The sequence below is a fragment of the Myotis daubentonii genome, chromosome 8 (assembly GCF_963259705.1).
Source record: "Myotis daubentonii chromosome 8, mMyoDau2.1, whole genome shotgun sequence".
Classification (NCBI taxonomy): domain Eukaryota; kingdom Metazoa; phylum Chordata; class Mammalia; order Chiroptera; family Vespertilionidae; genus Myotis; species Myotis daubentonii.
Window position 1 is genome coordinate 82,728,813 of NC_081847.1, and position 25,050 is coordinate 82,753,862.

The following is a 25,050-nucleotide window of genomic DNA, read 5'->3' on the forward strand; positions in this document are numbered from 1 at the left end:
ATTTCAGGCTGGGCCTGTGGTAAGGAGAGTGAAGCATCATCTCAAGCCCAGCATCAAAGGAGGTGACAAAAAGTTCAGAAAGCAAGACAAATCATATTTCAATACGTTTTTAAAAGTCAACATTCATGCCAAAAAATAAACATGAACAAAATATTTAAACTGTAAATGAAGACTGATCCACAGCAGTGCTGTGCTGAACTCTACTGAAGCCTGATGTACAGGAAAACCAGTAGCAGTGATCGCATCTTTAGTCAAGATCCTGATGTTTCACTCATTATGGGTTTTTGCCTTAATTTTTACTTTTTTAAAAATACTGCATTAAAATGCTATTTATCTTGATGACTGAGGTTTTGGGCATCTCCTTCAATTTTGTGCCTAAGGCTAGTGCCTCAGCATAAATAACAAAAGCTACCACTCACTGGGTAGTTGGTGGGAACATGGCCTTGGACTAGGTGTTTTCTTTTTTAATGCATACACTATCCACAGTAAGTAAACACGCCATCCTAGACACTCTGCCTTCACCATGCTCCCTCACTTAAGGGTCCTCTTAGTTATTCACAATTCCCAAGGTTCACTTTTTTATAGACTAAAAAAAGCCTAAAACTAAAAAGACCCATGGAAACATTCTAATCCTCAGCTTTCTTTTTTTATGTAAGAATCCTAATGCATATTAGTGTGGTCAAGTGACTGGTCCAGGGTCACACAGCTGCTTGGGACTAGCATCTATTCATCAACTCACCAAATGTTTATTGAGCATCTACTTTGGCCTCTGTTGTACACATTGGGACTAGAGTAGGGAACAAAAGAGACAATATCCCTGCTGTCATAGGGCTTACATTCTAGTGGGGGAAGACAATTAATAAACAAACACAGATACCCACGTACATATATAGATAAGGATAAGAGCTCTGACCAAAAAAAAAAAAAAAAGAAAGAAATCACGGTGATGGGGAAAAGAGTGATTGGGTGAGATATGGGGCTTTTATTGTATACTAGTGGCCTGGTGCATGAAAATCGTGCCAAATGGGGGGGGGGGTGTCCCTCAGCCCAGCCTGCACCCTTTCCAATCTGGGAACCCTCAGGGGATGTCGGACATCCCTCTCGCAATCTGGGACCGCTGGCTCCTAACTGTTCACCTGCCTGCCAGCCTGCTCACCCCCAACTGCCCCCCACTCCCGCTGGCCTGATCACCCCCAACTGCCTGATCCCCCCTAACTGCCTCTGCCTCAGCCTCATCACCATGGCTTTGTCTGGAAGAATGTCTGAAAGGTCTCCCAGAAGGTCTCCCGGTCTAATTACCATATTACCCTTATATTAGTATACATAGCCCTGTAAAATATAGGATAAATATTGAGTAAGGAATGCTCTAGGTTAATGAGAAAGGAAGTAATGTGCAATGAAAAAATTTTCTATTTCAGATTCTTCAAGGCATATCCTAAAAGTTCAAAATATTGTCCCTTTGGGCCTGACTTCGGGAGTTAAGGAAACAACTGTAATTCTGGAAGAATCAAAGTTCAAGTGTCATTATATGATATTATTTAGAAACTAGAGGCCCAGTATACAGATTGGTGGACTGGTGGGTTCCTCGGCCTGGCCTGTGGGGATCGGGTCAAAAATGGGTCTCCAACATCCACTGAGAGGTCCTGGATTGTGAGAGGGCAGTTCTCGGGTGATATACCCCGGAATTGGGCTCCCTCCTCTCTAGTTCTGGCTGCGTCACCGAGAACTGCAGCTGCCAAGTCACCATGGCTCCGCAGCTCCTGTGTTGAGTGTCTGTCCCCTGGTGGTCAGTGTGCGTCATAGCTACCAGTCAGATAGTCAGATGGTAGGACCATGGGATGGCCACTTAGGCTTTTATATAGAGAGATAAGACGGGAATATAAGGGATTTCTGATAAGGTGGCTCTTAGCAAACACCTAATAAGTGAAGGAAAGAGGAAACTATGTGGAGGAGACATGGGTGATGGGAGCTAGTCCTAGGCAGGGTTTCCCCACTTTGGAACTATTGACATTTGGTACTGGAAAATTCTTTATTTGGGGCGAGGGGGTGATGGGAGCTTAACCTGTGCATTGTAAGATGTTTAGCAGCATCCTTGGTCTCTACCTACTTGATACCAACAGTACCCCTTCCAAGTTGAAACAACTAAAAACGTCCCAGATATTACCAATTATCCCATGGCAGATAAAATTGTCCCCAGTTAGGACCTTGGCTCTAGGCACAGTCAGAGGCAGGTGCCAAGGCCATGAGTAAGTCAGACTTCCCACAGCTCAGAACAGTGCCATCTCCAGCCCATCAGCTCCAGCCAGCCCTGAGCACACATCCCCTGCAGAGTCAGCATCCTCAGACACACTACTTGTCTCTGAGTCATTTCACCCTGACCATTGGCTTCCTTTCACCCACAAAGACCAAAAGCTCCCTGAGATCAAGTGTCCAGCCTTCACTCCTCTGTATCCCACAAAGTCCTGGGCTCTGTGCACGGTGGCTGTGTGTGCACACTCCATCTGCTCCTCCCTGGTGGGGATGCTGTCCACGCACTGTCCCCGAGCTGTAGTCAGCCCATTCTCCCGTGAGTTGCCCTCTCCACATATTTAAAGGTGTGCAGCTTTCACAAAGGGACAGTATGTGATGAAAGTTCACCTTCCACTCAATTAACCTTGAGAGAGAAGAGTTGTTGTTTTTTTTCTTTTCTTCCCCAAGAGAATTTTTTTTATGACCTTTTTGAAGCATCTTATTTTCTGGGCATAATGCCAAATGATACACTCTCTTCCCAGCTGCAGGGCTGTTGCAGATTTTCAAAGCTGAGGTAAAGACAGTCTTGGAATAAATGCAAGATGAGCAGTGGGGTTGGGGGATGTGAGGAAATGCCTTATTATTTCAGCCAAGATGTGCCTGAAGGGATGGAGCCTTCGTGGAGTGTGAAACTGCAGGACCGATGAGATGCAGGGACTGGAGACAGGGCTGCCAGGTGCTCCCCCCAATTAGGGAACACATTTTAAAAAATCAATTCTACTTGGGTGAAAGTTGAATATTAATGAATCATAACAAAACACATCTTGCACAATACTTTGCAATAACCAAAGAGGTTTTCCCCCCACATATGTAATCTCTTCAAGCCTCAGATTCAACTATCAAATAAGATTGGATGTTGTTTAAAACTGGAACAGTAGAGTACAATAAAGAGCGATAGTCCCTTTTCAATGGATTTGTTCAACAGTGGTACCCAAACGCCTCCCTGCACTGTCAGAGAGGTGCAGCCTCCCTGATGGTGGGTTTAGAGAGGATTAGCCCATGCCTCCTCCATCCCTACCCAACATCAACTGCATATATGTGCAGAGTGGAAACGAAGAGAAAGCACCCCAGCCAGCTCTATTTCTTCCTGGGACTTCACCATTGGCCGCTCTGGTGGCAAATCGAGTATAATGAAACTGGCCTGGTTTACTTCACATGGTAGTTCTGTCCCCATCTCCCATCTGGGAAACTTCTAGAATCCTAGGAGCATTATGTGAAAGCACCAGGCGAGAAAGAGTACCTGGGTAGTGGTTTGCTGCTGTGGACTAGGAGATTGTGATTGGGAGAAGAGCCACATGGTCAAGAGCACAGTCTGAGGAGCTGGACCGCCTGGGTTCCGACTCTGGCTTTGACACTTACTGTCTGCATGACATTGGCCAAGTCACTGTATTTCACCATGCCTCCATTTCCCCATCTGCTACAAGGAGATGATGAAAGTAGCTACCCTCTGTAGGTGGGAGGAGACAGAGTGTTTTCCAGTGTTCTCCAATGGGGAACTGAGGACTAAGAATTGGAAGTCGCCAAGAGAAGTAGCAGGGAAGTGAGGACATGCATGTACAAGCTCTCCTGAGAAAGGGGTGTGGGGAGAAGGGCCAAAGAGCTGATATGACATTGGGGGTTTGCTCTGCATGTGAGAGAGCTAGAAAGAGTCTACTCTGGGGACTTAGGGTTTCAGCCATGAAAGGAGACAGATGGAAGAAATGCCTGCTGCCAACCATCTGCCCTCCTGCAGCCTCCAGGTGAGGCCCTCGGGCCAGGAACTGAGCCCCCCAAAGGAGCTTTCTGGAACAAATATTTGGCCATGGGCACTAATGCAAAGGCATCTCTTAAGTCCCCATTTCTATCATTCATCTCCATTTGCTGTCATAGGATGAAGGACCAGTGATTTGTGTTCCATGAACTGTTCTTCCTAGAACATTAGGAAAGGGGAATTGGCATTCTAGCAAAACCCAGAGTGTCCCTGCAGCTTCTGGGCAGGCAATCATATTCTGGGAGTGACACAGGAAGTGCTATCAGAGCCCCACACCCCCAAATGTCTTCATCCCCCTTTCCAGCAAAATAGTCCTCTTTTCTTCCTGACATTGTGTTTGAAATGCCCAACTGGCCATGCATTGAATTCAACAACACCTGCTGGCCCTTCACTGGTCCCACATTGGTTAGAACTAGAAGTAAGCTTAGAATATTTCTAGGCCAGCCTCCTTTTTATTCAGAATAACAATTTTTGACTCAGAGAAATGTTTGACTTTTCGGTGCCGTTTGACAAGAGCACATTTACTTGCCGCAGGACAGTCTCTGAGCCCGAGTCCTCATAGGCTTGTGGAGCTGTGATGGCAGAATGAGGGTAAAGTAGTGTCACCTGATGCATGGGTGGTGTGTGAAGTGACACTGTCTCATGACCTTTCATGAGACCTTTCATGGGGTACAAATGACTGTAAAATAGAAGGATTATAATGAGGTGCCACCTGTGACTGTCATTCTCTGAGCTCCGTCTACATGTTCACAAGACTTCAGTGTATTTGACCTCCAGGTGCTTTAAAGAGGGATAAACACTGTCCTCCTGGTGTCCTCACCTCCCTTCTTCAGAGAGATTTTGTTTCCCTTTTGGAGAGCTTCCCTCTTGGCCATATTGGGGGCTGTCTTGTGATACCCACTGTGTCTTCTCTGCCTCAAAAAAGCAGTGTGACATTGAGTGTGTTAACTCTCAGCTGGGCCTCATGTCCCTCAACTGTGAAAAAAGCTGAACTGAAAGCACATGGAGAGTTAGGACCGCAACTAGCAACCTTCTATTCCCTGGGCCTCACCCAGTGCCTGGAACATGAGGCTGCTCAGAAACATTCAAGAATCCAGGGAATATACATCCCCTTCCATTTATGACACCTGGGGACTAGATTTGGAAGCTAGAAGCTCTCACACCAAGACCTCTCTCATTTCAGTGGGTGGCTTTGAAGGAAGAGCTTCCCATTAGAGCCTATAAACATGTGGTGAAGGCCTCCACTGACCCAGCCATAGGTAACTGAACTTGAAGAACTCATCAGAAAACTGGAGATGGTTTTATTCATCCCCTGGCATCTTCAACCTCCTCTTCACTGCATCTCCTTCCTCACATCCTTAGCTGTTTCCCACCTGCACCCAGTGCCCACATATGCTCCCACCCAAGTTTACCCTATTTGGTCAGTAATTCAGGACTCCATATTCTATATTCTTCCAACTTCTTTAATACTCAAAACTGCTCTCTTAGAGCCATTGGGTTCTGCAAAATTGGGAGGCCATTTTCATGAAGATGTCAGTGATCTATTACCTTCTCAAGCATCTTCTCTTTGGACAGGAAATAATGCTGCCTTAAACCAATGATGATCCCACCTGGTGCATTTCAAGCAGCCACCAAAGTCAAGTATAGAATAGAAAGTAAAGGCTGAAAATCCTCATTGAGGGCTCTCCACAAATCACACACTGACTTTTCTCCTGCTCTCTGACCACCGCCTCCATACTGTACCCTCCTACTGAAGTCTTCCTGTTGGGGTGCTATCCCTACCTGTACACACCAGGGTTGCCCACTCCACCTTGGAGTAGGGCCAGCCCAGAATTTGTGATTCAGGAGACCTTCCTGACTCTTCCTGAAACCCCTCCATGATAGGAGAATGGGGGAAATAGAATTGTAAAGTCTAGGCTGTAGAAAAGCTAAGAAAGCCCTAAGGAAGTTGACTCAAGCTAACAACCAAGACTACACTGAATAAAGAAAATATTAATAGCATTTCACATATCTTAAATTAGTAATAGTGGTTACTAATGAGTTCTGTGTTATTAATTCCGTGTACCATCCCTCCCTCCCTAGAAACTTTCTACAGTCTCCCTCCCCTGCAGCTTTAATGAGGTACTTGTAAATTCATGTTGCTTTGTTGCAGAATATACTCATCCTAAGAAGCATTTGGAATGTGTGGGCTTGATCCTTGGGTGTCTTTAAGATTTTATTGGCTCCTGCCTCTTGGGTCTTGCTGTGGGATTTGGAAACTGGAGAGAGGAAAGGCTTTAACTCGCTTTTATTTAACTTATTTGGAAGCCAAATGAATATTTTTCAAACCCTTTCCCAATACCTAGTGTCATAGGCCCTGGGCACCTGTTGCAATCCTTCCTATTAGGTTTCACCTCCCACTTTCCTCACAAAGGCCATCTGAGGCCAACATTATTTTTCCCAACTCATCTTTCCTGCCTCCAAAAGCTCACCCCTCTCTTCCACCCACTTTGCCCTTATTTTCTATTTTCTACTCCACCCTTCCCAAGTTCTTGTGTTTCTTATTATTCCCAATACTGACAACCTGCTGGTCCCAGTGCTCTTGCAGAGCAGACATGCAGAGGTAAATCATAGTTTGTTAGAAGTTTTTATTGCATTGGGGTCACTTTCACGGGGGAGGGGATTACTGTGGTCACTTCTCAGAGATGCTTCTTTGCATTAATTAAGGGACATTGGAGAATGTGAGAGTGAATCTGAGTAACAGGGTCATCTCCAGGAGCCACCTAGCTTGGGTATAATGGAGCAATTTATAATGACAATTGCCTTTCTCTTTCCTCCTCCCCTGCTAGGAGCAGTATTTCAGCCGTCCTTCTGTAGCACCAGACTAATTTTTTTAGAACTTGGTCTGATGTATTTTTGACCCTGGGACCTATCCCTCAACTTTGCTAGGAAGCCTCACACAGATATTTGAGATCAAAGGGTCTCAAATAATGTTGGCTCTCTAAAGAGGTAGTTCTGAAGCAAAACTCACGTTTGTAGTCAGAGCCAGCCTTGTATTTAGGCAGAACCCACCAATGCCCATGTTACAACATGGAGGGCAACTGAAAGACCTTCAAATTCTACCCAAACTCACATGTGCCTAAAATTACATTACTTGAGAGTTAGGATACACTTGGTCAGGTAGCAATTAGTCATCTTTAGCATTTTGTAAAAGATAAAAATCCAAAAGGAATTGTGATCCATCAACTTTCTATAACGGGAGTGAATGAATGCTAGATAGCTTCCCTCCCTGGGACAGTCTCTGGGGGCATGGAACACTGGGACCACTGCAGGTGAGAATTAACAAGGGACCATGGGGTGTGAGAGGTGCAGAGTGGAAAGGAGAAAGTGCAAGAAACGAGCTTTCCAATTTCCCCAGGCACCAGGCTTACCTGTAAAACTCGTGGCCCTCTCAAAGCACTAGAAAACATCAAGTTATCGTTAAAAGAGTGACAAACCCCAAGCAAAACAAATCAATGTTTCTGTTTTCATAAATCTGTAGAAAACAACATTTCCTTTTCCCTCTTCAGCAGTTTCAAACACAGGGCAAATATTTTCACACTACTCTATAAATCTGGAGTCTGATGAACTGTAGGGAATTTCCTCTTCAACTGTCCCTCATAACAGCATCAAGAGGGAAAATAAAACCTCAGTACCAAAGGCATAGGCTTTTAGAGCCCACAGACTCGCTGGAATAGGCCCTGGTTTCCATGGAGTCCTCAGCAGGCCGTGGCCTGCATCCTGAGCAGTCGAGGGTTCGCAGGCTGGCTAGCGGGGCAGTAAATCCCCCAGTTTTAGGGCCCCTCGTGAAACTCCAGGCAGGAGGTGTGTGTCATCTACTAGACCCTGAGTGTTGGAGGTAGAGGATTTGAAACAGAGCCAAGGAAGAGGATAGTCAGGGCAGTGGTTCTGCCTCCATGGCTGTTCCAGATAATTGAAATGTATCCCTTTGATTATGGTTTAGCTTTCCATAGAACTAACTCTACTTGGGGGGGGGGGGGGGGGGCGGGAAAGGCATTGCTGATGTGGACTTCAGGTTTTCCAGTTCTTGTATCAGTTATTTCTCCTTGTGAATTAATAATCCCGTATCTGGTTTTACAAAAAAAAAAAAAAAAAAAAAAAAAAGAAATGTATCCCTTTAAGGACTGGAAGCACTCTGGAGTTTTAATTATTTAGGAGGAAAGCTTTGGAAATGGTAGTGTGTGCTTTCTTGGGAGCATTGTGGTGGAGAAGCTTTAGAGGCAGGTGGCTTAACATTTGAATCCCAGTCCGACACTTAAAATGTGAATAAGCCTGAGTTCCACACCGGCCTCCTCACCTGCAGCCATGTGGCCTCCCTGAGCCACAGCCAGGGAAACAGGAGGCAATGATGGTCCTGACTTCGCGGTGGCAGTGAGGACTAAGGGGGTCAAGGCACGCAAAGACTCCAACGGTGCCTGGTGCAGGGTAGGTGCTCAACAAATGACAGCTTTTATTATTTTTTTAAACATATTTTTTATTTATTTCAGAGAAGAAGAGAGAGGGAGAGATAGAAACATCAATGATGAGAGAGACCATTGATTGGCTGCCTCCTGCACGCCCTCTACTGGGGATTGAGCCCACAACCCAGGCATATGCCCTTAACCAGAATGAAACCTGGAACCCTCCAGTCCTCAAGCTGACATGCTCTATCTGCTGAGCCAAACCAGCTAGGGCACAGCTTTTATTATTATAGGGGGATTTTATTATTAAAGACCATAGGGAGCAACCAAGGCCATTCAATCTGCAACTTGACCCAATGGTAAGACATGATTTGGTCATAGCCAGGCTTTTAGGGAGTTTATTCTTTCTGCCTATTTCAGTCCTCCTTTCTGCCTACTTCCATTTCCTCTGCGGTTTTCTGCATGGTGGGTGAGGTGGCCCCACAGTGCATACAGGCAAATCCCTATTATGAGGCTGGTGGCCAGCGAGTCAACAAACCCTGGGTCACGAAGGTCTCTGAGGGAGAGAATGTGGGATGCAGAAGCATGCACTCAGCGGGTATGGGGTGCCCTGGCATGTAATGGACCCATGCCACACAGGCAGCCCTCGGCCAAAAGCTGGTTGAACATGAGTAAGCACGTGTGACAAGATTTTGCTCCAATATTGATGAGAAGAGCCCCCAAGCTCAGAACTAGCTGAAAAGGCTCAAATCGTCCCAAAGGGATTAGCCCTGCCCAACCTTTTCTCAATACCTCTGATTACCAGGATGCTTCAGGAGGTTAGTTGTCTGGCTGAAGGGACATATTCTTAGATGAATGAAATATGGGAAGACATTGGAACTCTTACAATGAATAACCAAGTGACCTGGGCAGAAAGTGGTGTCTCCTCCTAGGAGACAGGTGTCCTCCCTTATTAAAGGAGAAGGACTGCACCCTGCCTGCCAGCAGGGGCTCTGCGGTGCACTTCATCTGGGGCCTGGAAACCTGAGTCCGCGGTCGGGCCTTTCCTACCAACTAACTGGCTGACTTTGGGTAACTTTCTCAGCCTCTCAGGACCTCAGATTTCCCAGCTGCAAAATGATGGCCTTGGTATACTAAACAGCTTCACAAGTTCCTTTCAGATCTGAAACCCCATCAGTTAGAGAGAGAGAGAGAGAGAGAGAGAGAGAGAGAGAGAGAGAGAGAGAGAGAGAGAGCTCACACTGTCAACTTCAACAAAGTTGTGTGGATGAATTAGTTATATTTCAATTAAGTAGATTCAAATGCTACCTTTAAAGGTAATAAATTAAAAATGGTATGCAATATTAAGGGGTGTGTGTGTGTGTGTGTGTGTGTGTGTGTGTGTGTGTGTTGGGGTGCTGGTGTAGCTTAAAATTTCCCACTGCTCCTTCTTAACTCTGTGAAATGCTAGAAAGTCTGGAGGGATGATGGCAAGTCTGCCCAATGTCAATTCCACTCGCAGAGCAGTCCGTCTTCTTTGGAGTGTGTGCGACCTTTGCAGGTTGTCACATCCTGGGCACGGCACCAAGCAGTCCTCCAAGGGGGCTGGCGTGAAGGAGCAGGCCCTGAGCCACGGGGCGGTGCGAGCGGCAGTTTCCGGGCCCTGTGCCAACCTCCAGATAATTGCCAGCAGCGGGAGAGAAGTGGTCGAGGTTGGCGGAGCCTGTCACTGGCAGATAGACAGCCCCTGCAGCATCATGGCCGGGAGAGGGATGCTGGGAGCCACAGTGCAGAGAAAGGAGTGGTGAAGGCAGAGGGCAGGGGAGGGAAGGCAGAGTCAGAATGGGAGAGACAGAAAGACACAGACAATGAAGGGATAGCTAGAGAAATGATAGGAAAGAAAGGGATGGGGATCTCAGAGCTAGCTATCAGCTAAAGAGAAAGACATATTCGTGGAATGAGACAGATGGAGGAGAGTAAGAAACACAGGGAGAAATGGGGACACAATGGGAGAGGAAGAGATGCGCTCTCTGTCTTAGAGCTTTGGCCCAGCATTAACCTCTGGAGCTATTTTGGGGTTTGGGTCGGCAAGGGAGGCAGCCCCTCCAGATCCCACTGAATATATGTGCAGAGGGGAAAAATAGAAGAAAGCCTCCAAACCAGCTCCATTTCTTCACGAGCCTCATTGTTGGCTGCTCTGGTGACAAAGGATGTTCAATGAATGTGTCCAGGCTTGCCTCCCTCCTTGTTATGTCCCATCTCCATAAGTCCCCAGCAGGTCAGTAAGAGGGTTCTGAGTCCTTCCCTCCTCTACTGGCCCAGGAGGTAGGGCAACCGTGGTGAGAGGAGGACCCCAACAGCTGCTGGGCTGGCTGGTGGGGGAGATGGCTATACAGGGAAACAGAAAGAACAATGTCCTCCTGGCTGTCTAGGCACCTGAGATCCATCAATAGCAAGCACCACTACCATTTACTGAGCACCTACTTTTGTGCCAGGATTTGGGCCAAGCCCTTTGCATGAGCCATGTGTTTTATCAGCCACAACCCAGTGAAGCCTATAATTGATTAGCCCCACTTTGCAGGAAAGCCACGCAAGCTGATTCCACAGCTTGTCTAGTCAGGCCAGAGTTTACTGTTTGGCACCCATGTGCAGATGGAGTCACGTGTGTTAACATTCGGCAGATATCCACTTTGTGTGATACTGTGCTAGCACCTGATTGGTGGAAAGTGTGGTGGGGGTGGAGAAGAGGGAAGCAGAAGTAAAAGATGATGGACAAAGACAGAGACAGGACGATGCATGCAAGGAGCCTGGAGTCACCTGGGGGAGAAATGGGATGTGCCGTCAGTAGCTTTTACTAATGCAATGGCAGAAGGGGAAGGGAAAGTGTTCTGAGGGTCCCCCAGAGCCTGAGAGTCATTCTGAAAGGGAGAGACAGGCCAGCCACATGGCATGAGTTCAACTTGTGCAATTGAAGCGCAGGGAGAAGGTGCCTTCCACATGATGGAATCGCCCAAGCAAAGGCACGGAGGCTGCAGAAGTAGGCCACGGTCAGGCTAACGTATCTCCTACTGCACACTAGGAGGTTCTCTGCACAGGTAGGGAGCAGTAAGGGATGAGGTTAGACAAGTAGGTTGAGGTTGGACTGAGAAGAGGGTTAAATTCAGGATGTAATGGGCAGTGACTAAACATGTCCAAGCAAAAAGAGATAGGCATCTCAGGCCTCTGCATGACGCTATGAATGAATGAATGAATGAATGAATGAATGGCCATATTCACTGATTCTTTCATTCAACAAATATTCATCATGCATCCACTGTGTGCCTAGCCCTGTCCAGACAGATGGGCACAACAGTGCACACAGCAGGCAGAATTCCCTGCTTCATGGAGTTCCAATTCTTGCAGGGTCACGTGCATTTTATGCTTTGTCTACCAATGATGAGGCACTAGCCATATGGGTGGAACTTTTAGGGTTCAAGAGCAAGCGGGAATCATCCTCCTGGGAGCCCCCAGGGCTGCTGTGTTTGGGGCAGCCAAGGGACAGTACAGGGGCCTCTGGGACCTGTGATGGGAGAAGTCACAGACAGAAGGTCATATTAGAAAGGACTCTCTTGTTTGCAATTAGCAAATTAAACTGGCTGAAGCACTAAAAGGTGATTTATAAGCAGATGTAGCCAAACTTCTGAAAAAACGAGGATGGGAGCTGGCCTCGGGAATAACCAGAATTGGGGATTTTCATGCTATCCCTCCCTCAGTTTTCACTGACGTTTCTTTCTGATGCTGTGTCATTTCCTCAGATTGGCTGCTGCTGCCCCATCAGCCCCCACAGCTTCATATCCTGACAGTTCAATGGCCACATGGGAGAGGTGACCTCCCCTGTCCAGCTGCTTTTGGAAACTCTTAGGAAAAACACTGGCTGACCTAGATCATCCCACCCCTTGGGCCAATCTGACAGCCCAGGACATGAGTTTCCAGGTTGCACCCAGGCTGAGTTACCTACTTCCCTTTATGGCTAGTGGAGACAGAGAGGGACAAAAATAATAGATATCTGCTGCTAGGATTGTGACAACTTAAACTCCACTTAATGGAAAATTATGCTGAGTGGTGCCCCAGAATTTTCCCAAAAACATAATAAAAGGTCACTCCTGCTCAATTATGTCTGGGGCCTAGATATTACTCTCCTCACCCCACCCCACACATTATAAAGTGATACCACTGAGCAATTTAGAGAAAGAAAACACATACTATGAATGAGCTCTCCTGGAGGCAGGTAAGTGGATTCTTTTAAAGATACAGTGTTGTGGAGGAGAGCTGGGCCATTTGAAACAAAACAGGTACCAGCAAGTTCCAGGGCTCAGCAGAGGCAGGACTGTCACTTCCTCTCCCAGCCGCCACCCCCACCTCCCAGCAGGGCTGGAAACTTGGTCAGGAACAGTGCCTCCAGCTAGAGGCTCTTCATTAGCTGGGAAGGCCGGCCCTGCAGGAAATCCGAGCGCAGAACAGGAACAATTTGAAAGGAGGCAGGAGGCGTTCAGCCAGAATGGTTCTCCAGGGGGCGGCGGGCTAAGTGGAAGCTCAAGCGAAGAGAACCCAAGGGGGACCGAGTGGGGCCATCACTCAGGAAAGACAAAGAATGCTGACCACCAGGGAGAGAGGACAGGATCTTCCCTGGGAATGAGAAATCAAAAGCAAAACACAGAGAAATTTTAACCAAAAAAAAACACCAGTGTTTTAAAAACATACCTCCATGCTTCCAGAGAGAAGTTCTAGAAACTTAGGGAAGAGGCAGCCTGCTCTGGTGTGAAGAGCACTGAGCTAGAAGTGGAAGCTGCAGGTCTGGCCTCATTTATGTCAGTGACACCCTGACTTTATTTCCTCATTTGTAAAATGAGCTGACAATCCCCGCCTCGCGCACAATGCAGTATCAGGTGAGGGTCCACTGAGAAGATGAATAGAAACACAGTTTTTAGAATACGAATCCACTCTCTTGTAATTAATTAGGTTAGGTGAATAATTAGAAAATGACAGAAATTGGGTCATGATAACCCTGGGAGGGAGGACGCAGTGAAAGAGGCTGTTTAAGACTCAGGGCTCAGGTGAGCTGGTGTCCTGCTAAATGACACACATGGAAGCAAAGTATTCTATATTTTTAAAATTTTATATGTGGCCCAGCTGGCATGGCTCAGTGATTGAGTGTCAGCCTATGAACCAGGAGGTCACGGTTCAATTCCCGGTCAGGACACATGCAGGCTCGATCCCCAGTGTGGGGCGTGCAGGGGGCAGCTGATCAATGATTCTCTCTCATCATTGATGTTTCTATCTCTCCCTCTCCCTTCCTCTCTGAAAAGTTACATCCACCTGGTGTCAGAGGGAGTAAGGAGCATACAGAGAGAGGAAACAACCTCAGACAAAGCGAAGGAGGTGTAGAAAGAGGTGTAGAAAAGAGAACCTCGAGTGGTGGGATGACTCTGAAGACATGTGGAATGGGAGAAGGCTGGAGGACTAGGCAGGGGCCGGATCACCCAGGAACTTGAACTTTATGCGGCCGGTGTGTGGAGCTATAGGAGGCTTTACAGCAAGGGTGAGACACTGTCAGATTTTCTTGTAGCTGTCTGTACAATACAGGGAGTTCAAAAGTATTGATAATCCCAAAATGAAGTGTAATATGACTCTGGAAGTATTCTCTGATTACTTTAAACTGAGGAAGCTATATTAGTCTCTTACTATTTATATGTCTCTGCCTTTATTTTTATATGCACTGCCTTTCAACTTAATAAATGTTATTGCTATATTTTTGGTGCATAAATGCTCATCATATTTATACTATCATTGTAGATTTCAATTGAGTTCCCATCTTTGTGTCGTTTACTGTTTTGTGCCCTGAATTCAACCTTGTCTGATACGTGTCTGATATTAAAATTGGGCTTGATCTCTTGTTTATGTTTTGTTTGCTTGTTTTGTTTCCTGGTTCAGCCTTTGCCCATCCTTTTATTTTCAGTTTTCCAGTTACTTTGTTTTGTGTCTCTTGTATACAGCATATATTGTGGGGTTGCTTTCTTGTTTTGCTTTGTAATTTAAACTGAGATTCTATTTCTTTTCAGTAATATATTTTTACTTTTATATTTTTTGATCTGATAGATATGCTTGGACTTAGTTTTAACATCATATGGTTTCTGCTTGTATTTCACTTTATGGTCTGTGCTTTCTTTTGTTTTTACATTTGAGATATGTGGGGTTCATACGGAGAGTTTAGAAAGTTTTAATATTTTTCATTCTTGAAGTGGTTACCTTCATAATCCTATATAATAAAGAGGTAATATGCAAATTAACCCTCACACCCTCACAAGATGGCTGCCTATGAACAGGCCAGCAGAGGGTTAGTGAGGGACAACCATACTACTGAACAAGCAGGCTGCATGGGGTGACCAGGCCAGCAGGGGGCTTAGTGAGGGATGAACAAACGACTAACCAGCAAGCTGCGTGGGGTAACCAGGACAGCGGGGGGGGAGGGGCCATGAGGGGCGACCAGGCCAGTAAGGGGGCAGTTGGGGACAACCAGGCAGGCAGGCAGGTGAGCAATTAGGAGCCAGTGGTCCAGGATTGTGAGAAGGATGTCCCAGATTAGAGAGGGTGCAGGCTGGACTGAGGGGGACCCCCTTCCCATGCACGAATTTTGTGCACCAGGCCTCTAGTACTAAATATAATATACTTAATCCTCTATATTCTTAGTAGCTGTGGACTGTTAACTCTGCAATGATAAATTGTATATACTTCTCCCACCTCTCATTTTCTTATTTTACCCAATTTTAATTGATGGTCATGAAGATGATGGTGGTGATGATGATGATGATGATGATGATAGAATGATAATACTTGTGCTAATTTTAACTTTATAATTTTTAATACACTTTTCTTTGTTTCATTTCTCAGTTCATTAGTGTGACTTTTGACTCTTGGCTACCTCCCACCTTCTCTCTCCCACCTTCGGAATTATGTTAGTTTCAGTGTTTTTAATGTTTTAATAGTTTATTACAATTTACATTGTTTTCTCTAACCATAATTGTAATAGGGTTTTTTTCTTAATCTGAAAATAAATGGTTAAAAACTCAGCATCTCTCTTTCTGCCATAGTTTCTGCATTCTCCTTTGGCTGGTTAAAATTCAGCCTCCACTTTATTCCGGACCAGATCCTGGTAACCACATTTTCTGGTTTATTCAATATTTAGTGCAGCATTAGTACATGAACAAAATTTTGAGCACAAATGTTTAAATGTTTTTTATTTAATTCTTAATGAGGTTTTATAAGCATGCTTCCACTGTCTTCTGGCATAACATGTCGCTGTGGAAAACTCTGACACCAACCTAATTTTCTCCCTTACAAAAGAAACTTTGATTTTGATTTTTATTGTTTGTTTTGGTTTTTTGTTTGTTTGAATGGTAAAAGAATCTTTCTCTACCTTTTGGATTGATAGTTCTGCATCAGCTTTTTCTGAGACAGTTTATGTTTTGGTTTTGCTTTGTATGTAGACTTAAATATCTTATTTCTGGAAAAATGCTTTGTAATTATATTTCTCCAAATACATCTTCTATTTTTTTTTCATTATTCTTTGTCAAATATGGCTTGGTGTATTTGTGCATATGTGTATGTCTATCAAATCTATTTAATTTCCATAACTATCATGTTCTTTTTCTAATCCTTTTAAAGCGTTAATTCCCATTATGTTTTGCTCACTTTATCAACCATATTCTTAAGCCCACTTTTTTTTCATTTTGAGTAGAGTTTATTTAACTTTTTGTTGCCTCTAATGGACCCCTAATTTCTGTGATGACAGTACTAGTATGTTTCTCCCCCACTTCATTCCTGAGCTCTTTCAGTTGTCTTGACATTTCTTCCTTGAGCTCTTCTTTTATATAAGTGATCTTTTTCATTAAGTTTTGTTGTTACTATTTGTCTATTCTCATTTGCTTGGCAGTTTCCTTGAACTCTATGGCAACACAATCTTGTTATGTGTTCTTTGTCTATTTGTTTTCTCTAATCATTACCTTCGTTTCTTGCAGTATCTTTGTAGAACTCTTCTGATGGTTTCTTTTTTATTCTGACTCATATTTGAGACAAGCTTGTTCTTAACCAGCTATTTTGCAGAATGTTTATGGTGCTGGGGCCAGGCCATGATGCCATCCAGCAGAGAGTCTCTTTCATTTACAGGGTGCACCTTATGAGACACACACATATGTGCATATGTTGATTTAACCCTGACTTCTTCCCAGAAGAAAGAAGAGATTGGAGTTGCAAGACTGCTTAGTATTGAACCTATCTGCTCCAATCTGCCTCCCCATCAGACTGTTTCCTACAGAGATGGCTCTCCCCTGCTTCTAGACGGAGCCCACCAGGATCCAGGGATGCTCTCACAGTCAGTACATTCTCCATAGACAAGTTGTTTCCCCAAAGATGGTGTTGGATCTGCCCTCTTTGATTAGGTCTTCTCTGCCAGCCTTGTTTGAGGTCTTCAGCAGCAGACAATCTTTCAACATCTATCTGTCCCTGGTTGAAATGTCATTGCATTTGAAGCCCTTCCTCAACAAACATAAAGTTTGCATTTCTGCTTCTCATTTTCCTTGTCATTTTGGAATGAATTCAGAAAGAAGTGGGCAGGCCTGTCTTAACACTGCCATCTTAAAGGCAGAAGTCCCTTAAAAGGCTGCAAAGCCCTGTCTCCCTCCCTCTGAATCTCCTGTACCTAATACTATACCTGGGGAAAAGAAGATGCCCAATAAATACTTATTCAATGAAATGATGAGTAAAAGAATGAAAAATTCTCAAATGTAATAGCTGAGTCATAACTACATTTAAGGCCTCTTTTCAAAAGAGCTTCAACAACTAATTCTCCTTGTTTTGCCTTGCAACAGCACGAGGTAGATTTCCCATGGTGATTTCTCATGGTTCAAAGATCTCCTGCTCACTTTTCTCCCATCTTTCATTATATTTTCTTAGAATCCTTCTGTCACTCACTATCTGAGCCAAGTCAGAGCACCTGGTACATGTGAAACAGTGAATTCTATGAGAAAACTTTATATAGAGTTCTGTTTTTCTTTCTGGTCTGGTATTTGGCTTTAGTTTTTATGGATGCATTTTGAATTTGTTTCTCCTTGGCCTCCTTCTAAAATTGGAAAACTTCTGTATCTTCTTTACCATGAATCATCAGAAAGATAAAGGCAGAATGATTCCATTCTGCACCCTGTTTTGATAAGGAATGTAGATAATTGTTCGCATTTCCCTCAGCAACAGGCCCCCGGGTCCCACAAGGGTCAGGGCTCTGTCCAGATGCAGCGAGGAGGAAGGATCCTTTGAGAAGGGGAACAACAAAGATATAGACACTCATTTCAGTCCTTGTGAATTCCACGAGGGTCTTCACCATGGGTGTGACCCAAGAAAAGATCAGCTTGGCTCAGTCAGAACAGCTGTTGAGTCCAAGCATCCTGGTCTGTCCAGAACACTCCCAGTTTGTCTGGTGTCCTGTCCGGTTAAGCATTTGTCCCTGTCAAAGTGCTTTTTGTATGATAAATTATATACTCTCCTTAGTTTAATTTAATGCATCATTTTCAGAAGGCAGCATGAGTCAGATTGCCTGTGGTTATAAAAAATGTTCTTTTCTTCTTCCTACCTTCGTAGAAGATGAGTAGGACTCACCAAGACAATGGAACAGGCAGGGACCTGAAGTCCAGGCACACAAATGACCTCGGGCAGGTGATCAGGGAAACGTTGACGCCACCAGGGTGGCCAGACAGGCTCAGGAAAGTTTTGCAAGAATCTTGAGAGAAAAATCTATCCCAACGACTAGGGGGGAGGAGCAAGTCTCCATGCTCAAGGGAGATATTGTGGGATAATACAATCCCAAGGTCAGAAAGAAGAGCATTTTTTAAGGAGGAGCATTTTGCATGGCCCTCTTTCCTCCTCCCTCTTTGCTCCTGAACATTTGGTCAGTGATTTCTCTCTATTTCATTTATGGCAATAACTTCAGGTCTTGTGGGTGGTCATAATGGTGATCTATGTATGCCATCTACAGTGGGCATGGATAATGAATCCTATTTTATTTCTTAATTAAGAAATTGAAAGTGCCGCAAATTACTGCAATTAACATGGATTTTCTTCCTCATTTATTTACTTATTTAAATGCCTGAAATTGCACCCTTAGCTTAAACCAACTGCAGGGTTCAGAGCCTGTTAAAATATATAGCATTCATTAAAATATTTATTCTTCTCCGACAGTGAACTTGCAATTTGGAAATGGTGGTGATATCTTTGTATGTGAAATCCTTCCCCCAAAATATAAATCTATTGAATTCAGACCATTCAGCTTGGTAATTTTAAGAGTTGAATTTATTGTCATCCTTTGTGTGACTGAAATAAGCTAAGGTTTTCAAAAAACTGTGTGTTATGTTGACCTTAACCAGTATCGTTGTTTTCCTTGTAAGTCCTTGGGGATATGAACATCACCATGTTTTCAGAAGTTCAACGTTCACTGAAAGATAACAATTACAATATGAGGGTGGTTGAAGCCATCTAACTCTTTCAAAACAATAGTATTTTGAATAAACTATTTAGCTTCAAATTATCTAGTACTTTTGAAGATTCAACCTTGGTCTTCATTCTTGGGTTTTTGTGTTTGTATTTGGTTTGGTTTCTAACTGGTTTGCATGGAGACAGAGCTCAAGACACAGTGGTGGAAATTAACCAAAAATATGCTTCAGAAACACAAACCCTTTGGTGTGGGTCAGCAGCCATGGGAAACTACACCCAGCAGGGGTGTAAATGAGTATGGTTTTACCAGAAAGCAACTGGGAAATGGCCTCTCAAAACCTTAAAGGACGCAAACCCTTTGAAGTTCAGCTATTCCACTTCAAGGATTTAGAAAAGAATGAAGACTGTGTACCAAGATTTAGCTAACAATGACATTCATGGTATCCCTGTTTATAACAAATAAAATAGGTAAAATAAAATACCAAAATATGCAGCAATAAAAAGGATTGAGTAAATTATAGTACAACCTTACATTGGAATAATAAACAGCTATTAAAAACTAAGTGGTTTGTATTAGTTATCGATGGCTACATTACTCCAGAGCTTAGCAGCTTAAAACAACAAACATATATCTTCTCACAGTTTCTGTGGGTCAGGAATCTATAAGCATGGCTGAGCTGGGTCCCATGACTCACAGCCTCTCAGAAGCTACAGTCAAGGTGTTTGAATCATCTCTAGGCTTAACTTGGAGAGGATCCACTTTCAGGCTCACTCAAGTGGTTGTTGGTAGGATTCAGTTCCTCTGGCCTGTTGGTCAAAGGTCTCTCTCAGTTTCTTGCCTCAGTTTCACTGCCCTATTTTCTAGAGAGCAGCTCATGATGTAGCAGTTGACTTCATCACAGAAATCAGACCGGAGCTGACATCCCATCATTCTTGCCATGTCCTATTGGATGGGAATAAGTCAGAATTCCAGCTCACGCTCCAGGGGAGTTGATTATACAATGTGAGGATATGAGAGGGCAAGGATCATTGGAGACATCTTAGAAATCATCTACCACAGAGATGAAATTTATTTATGACAAAAGATTTTCATAATGTCTTATTCAATGAAAGAAAAGCAGGTCACAAAGTAGTATGTGCAGTATGGTCCCAATTTTGTAAATTAAAAACAGTAGGAAAACATATATCCATATATACATAAATGTTCATGAAATAATCTGTAAGGGTACCATGGGTTAATGGTGGTTATGCCTGGGTAGTGGTATGACAGATAAGTTTTATGTCCTATTTCCTAAACTGTATTTTCTGGTGTTTTCTAAAACAAGCACGTATTGTTTACAATTTTAAAAAGATTAAATGTTATTAAATTAAAAACAAAGCAATCAAATACTCTAGACTTCATGTTTCTGACCTCCATCCACGTCTATCTTTACAGCACTACTTCTTGCTTACTACCTGAAGTCGACCAAATAGAAGTTCACAGGACCCTTCATAGAATCCATTGATCGTACCGTGACCAAGGACATTGTGAGTACATTCTAGAACTTATTGCTGTGTTTGTGTCTTCTAAAACAATTATTATCACCAAAAATACTACCATGGAAAATCAAATTATTTTTCCCTCTGAGGTCACTAGAACCACAACTATGATTGACATGAGAAAACTGAGTCCTCCCCTTGAGCCAGTGTCATCCCAACTCAATTCTGGTTGCTTCCAGGCCACAAGCTAGCATGACCACATGGCCACCTTCCCTGTAGAATTCCAAAAGGAGACCTTCTATTTGTATGTCAAAAATAGATGAACAGATCTGGCACTGCTGAACATATTTGTAAATTTGAAAAAGAAGAGGGGATGGGTAAGTGAGAAGATGAATTCATTTATAATCCCCACACTCCATTAGTTTTCTGTGCGATGCCACCAGGAGGGCCTGAGTTGGGATGCCACTGGTTCAGGGTGGGAATAACTTCTCTAGCAATGTAAATGGTATTTTAAGATTGCTTACTTATGAAACTACTGTTTTTCCAAACATAGATTTTTGGTTGTTTAACAAGTAGACAGCAGAGCCAAACACAGAACACTGAGTGTTACAGAGGTGAAATTAAAGAAATTCATTTGCAGTGCCAAGCTTGAAGGATGGTGAGCTAGTGGTCAAAATCTGAACTCCTCAATGGTTCGTAATCAATGGTTTTAAAAGCAGAGCTTGAGGGTTAGGGTTTAAGGGTCAAGGGCAAAGCTGATTGGTTATCTCCTATGTAAACTTCAGTGGTTTCTTTGGTCTGATTAATTCAGTTCCTGATGTCATCTTGCCTGATGCTTTTGTTGCTGTGGTCAGGTGATTGAGGAACCAAGAGCCTGCAGAATATCTCATAATTGTGTGTCAGTGATGTTCTGTCTAAAGCAAAAGGCAGCAACTAAACGTCTAGTGACCTTTGTTATTGTTTTAAGTTATCATTGTTTTGTGCTTAACTAGCTATTCTTTTTATTATAATTGCAAGCAAAGTGTACGTTAAAACATTTTTTCTGGGACTTGTTCACAGGCAGGCCTATGACTAACATACTTTCTTAATCTTTGACTATAAGCTACCGGACAATCAAAGCAATTGAAACATTTAGTTAAAGCCTACACCTATATCTCTGGTCTCTTGATCTAATACCTAAACATGCTTATTGTTAGTTGCTGGTTTCACTAACAATAGAGCACATTTTCCTCATATAAGGAAATGGGTGTTTGTCTAAGTAGTGATCAGCAATCCAGGTGCCTCCTATCTTGTGGCTTTGCCATCTTCTAAAGTCTCTGAGTTTTATGCCGGCTCTTCTGCATCCACTTGGTTTACAAGAAAGGAGTAAAGGTGCCACACCCACTTCCTATCACCTAGCTCTACAGCCAACACACATCACATTTCATTGGAGAGAACTAGTCACATGGGCCTCACCTTGATGAAAGAGGCCTTGGGTTAGTCATTGGCTGGCAGTAATTTCCCAACTACTCCCCTCTGTGGTAGGGGGAAATACATCATGGGCTCTGTCAGGAAAAGTCATAGTGTTGGAAAGTTCTTTCTGAGAAAATTCTTAGTGGGCATTCATACATTGATCATAGAGCAGGGATTGGTTGACTTATCAATTACTCTGAATAATGAATCTTTCTGCCCCACATGAAGGAATTTCTAATCAATCTCTCAGGCCTAAGGCAACAAGCCACTGATAATAGGGCTTTAAAGACTCAAGGTTGTTCTACACTGAAAGTGCCAGGTGTGCCTGCCAATGACGAAAATCCACCACTGCCACTGGAATCTCAAGATATCAGCCTTCAAACGTGTCTCTCTCTCTAAGCCTTAGTTTCTTGTTATACAAAATGACAAGAATAGGACCTACCTCACAGGGTTGATTTGGAGCCCTAAATAAATAACCACAACATGCATTAACTCCACACAGGAGAGACTTCTCCAGCAGGTATCCTCATATGACGAATAATCTCAGAAACGCCTGCCTTACCAACACTATGACAATTGCTGGTTCTTGTGATATCATTTTTACTATTAAGCTACAATTATGATGATTAGCACTACCACAAATAATAAAAATCACTTCTCTACACTGATTTATATTTAACTATTTGACTCTCATCTCATGACACCATCATAAAGTGGAAAACAGACCCACTATTATACCCATTTCAAAGGTCAGAGAACTGAGCATCATGGAGGATCAGTGTTAATGACCAAGATCCCATTTTAGCTCAGCCAGAGTGGCCATTTGACTCTTAAACCCACGTCTTTTAAGTCAAGATGATACTACTACACCAAATTTAAACTGAGACCTTGTGGGGAAAATTGAATCATTGAGGAAATGAAGTCTCAACCCCTCATTGTTCAGATGAACTGGAGATGCCTTTGAGGATTTTTCTTTTTTATACCACTGGTCTCAGATTGTCTTGTCTCCTTTAAGATTAGTCTAACTGCACCTCAGTCAGGGGTGGGGAGGAAGGGCAAGTAGTGATGGTGTTGGTAATGTCATTCTACATAAGCCATAAAATGTACAGGGCTCCAAGAAACATGAGTTTCTTGGGGCCCGAGAAGGAGGAAAAGTGGGCACTTTTTCTCTACTCTGGCATAATGGAAGCATCACTGGTCAGCATCACCGACCTTAGGGAGGCAAGTGACAGACTGGAATCCACATCTAGCTTTCTTAGGTGTTTTTTGTTTTGTCTTACATTCAACTTGTTGGCCTTTCCCTGATAACTTTAATGACTAATTCTTTAGTGACTTTATTCTTTCTAGTGAGAAAGAAAACAATTTCTGGTAGCCTTGTGTTTATAATATAAGGTCTTTAGAGACAATGTTTGACCCAGTGTTGGGTGATTCCAACTGCCAGTAGCAATTAGCTATAATGGACATGGGTCTTAATGTAGAGAGCAGCCCTCAGGCCCAGACCTGCTGCTGACTGTTGTGTTATCATGAGGGTCCTTTGGATTCTATAGGCCGATGCCCTCATCTGTCAAATCAGGTGGATGATGTGCACCCCAGTCACCTCCCCCACTTTCTTATGGAAATACTGGGTTCAAACAAGGAACTAGAAAGTGCTTGGAGAAGCATTGCATGCTAAATAAATGCAGCAGAGAGTCATCATTACCACTGTGCTATTGCCATTACTTTGTGGTCAGCTCAGCTTTTCTTAACACAGAGCAGTTAATGAAGTGGCAACTGTATTGGTTTCCCACTAGGAGGGAGAAGGGGCCAAATAAGGCTCTATTTTTTTATCCCATTTTAGTTTCCAGTTGTGTTTTCTTTTTCACAACAGCTATGTCTAATCAGTTCATAAGTACTTTAATTACAGTGGCATTTCATTATACTTACCCCTAACAAAAAATAGGCTAAGTAAAAAAAAAATTTTAATCCTAAAAATCGTGGATTTCCCTAAAGGCTGAGTTAACTTTCACCAACAACCAGAAAACTACTACCTTTTATCCCACCTCTAAACTTGATACCTATAACTCTTAATGAATTATTTAACAAATTTAAACAATTGTAATTGTACCTGCAAGTCCACTAATAGAGAGAAAAATGACAAAATCCATTAGTCATCAGGCTTTGGTTCATAAATTGTCCACCAGCTGAAATACATTTTTCCTGTGGCCATGAGGAGTTATGGAAATAGGAAATTTAGAAATCAGTATAGGCAGACTGGGAGAGCTATATAAAGAGAAAGAATATGTCACCTCTGACCCTGGTACATGGCCATTCTGTTGCTCCCTGCAGCATCTCACATATGCTTGCCTCAGTATAGTCATCAAATAGACAGGTGAACACCTGCCTCATTCGAAGGACAAGATAAATGCTGCAAAATAGGGAAGTTGGAAGGGGTTTTACAAACTATGGCCCAAAGTAACCATTTTACAGATAAGAAAACTAAGGCTCACACAGGCATATCCAAGGTCATACAAATGAGCACATATTAAGATGATACCTAAGGGGTGTATGTTAGTTTTATATTGTGCTATAACAAATTACCACAATTTTAGTGGCTTAAAGTAACAAAAATTTACTATCTTACAGTTCTGTCGGTCAGAAGCCTTCTATAGCCTAAAACCAAAGAATTGATTGTGTTGAACTCTTTTCTGGAGACTCTGGGAGAATCCATAGTTTAGCCCTTTCCAGCTTTTAGAAATGCCTGCATTCCTTAGCTTGTGGCCCCTTCCTCCATCTTCAAAGCTAACAATGTTGCCTCTCTCTGATCTTTTTTTTTCTTTCTAAAGTCACATCTTTAACCACAGCCCTGACTGGGAATTTATCACCAGTAGGGGGCATTCAGGAGGCAGCCGATCAATGATTCTCTCATTGATGTTTCCATCTCTCTCTCTCCCTCTCCCTTCCTCTCTGAAATCAATTAAAAATATATATTTAAAAAACAATAAATGTCATTTGGCCTAAGCCCAAGTCTGATTTTGGCACAGGAGCAAAAGATGTTCCAGTCATCTGAATAGCAAGGATGAAAACGATGCAGGGCATTGCCATATGTTCACTCCTAGGGAAATCCTGTCACAGAACATCAAGGCTGACCTTAATGTTCATTTTAATGGA

At 43.4% G+C, this 25,050-nt stretch overlaps 1 protein-coding gene across 1 annotated transcript in view; it reads left to right on the top strand.

The window, feature by feature from the left end:
- Positions 1–25,050, top strand: part of SLC14A2 (solute carrier family 14 member 2) — a 375,636-nt gene that overhangs the window by 193,547 nt on the left and 157,039 nt on the right. Inside the window, exon 3 of the mRNA XM_059707198.1 lies at positions 20,408–20,499. The gene's annotated coding sequence lies outside the window, so the exon portion shown is untranslated. The remainder of the gene's footprint in view (positions 1–20,407; positions 20,500–25,050) is intronic.